We start from the raw sequence: 415 nt of genomic DNA on the forward strand, positions 1-415 counted from the left end.
GTAGCTTCTAGTTCTATAGGTCTATGGCCCTGCTGCTAGCGTCAGTAGCTTCTAGTTCTATAGGTCTATGGCCCTGCTCCTCCTGCTGCTAGCGTCAGTAGCTTCTAGTTCTATAGGTCTATGACCCTGCTCCTCCTGCTGCTAGCGTCAGTAGCTTCTAGTTCTATAGGTCTATGGCCCTGCTGCTAGCGTCAGTAGCTTCTAGTTCTATAGGTCTATGGCCCTGCTCCTCCTGCTGCTAGCGTCAGTAGCTTCTAGTTCTATAGGTCTATGACCCTGCTCCTCCTGCTGCTAGCGTCAGTAGCTTCTAGTTCTATAGGTCTATGGCCCTGCTGCTAGCGTCAGTAGCTTCTAGTTCTATAGGTCTATGGCCCTGCTGCTAGCATCAGTAGGTTCTAGTTCTATAGGTCTATAG

This window comes from Blennius ocellaris (genome assembly GCF_963422515.1).
Source record: "Blennius ocellaris genome assembly, contig: SCAFFOLD_162, whole genome shotgun sequence".
Classification (NCBI taxonomy): domain Eukaryota; kingdom Metazoa; phylum Chordata; class Actinopteri; order Blenniiformes; family Blenniidae; genus Blennius; species Blennius ocellaris.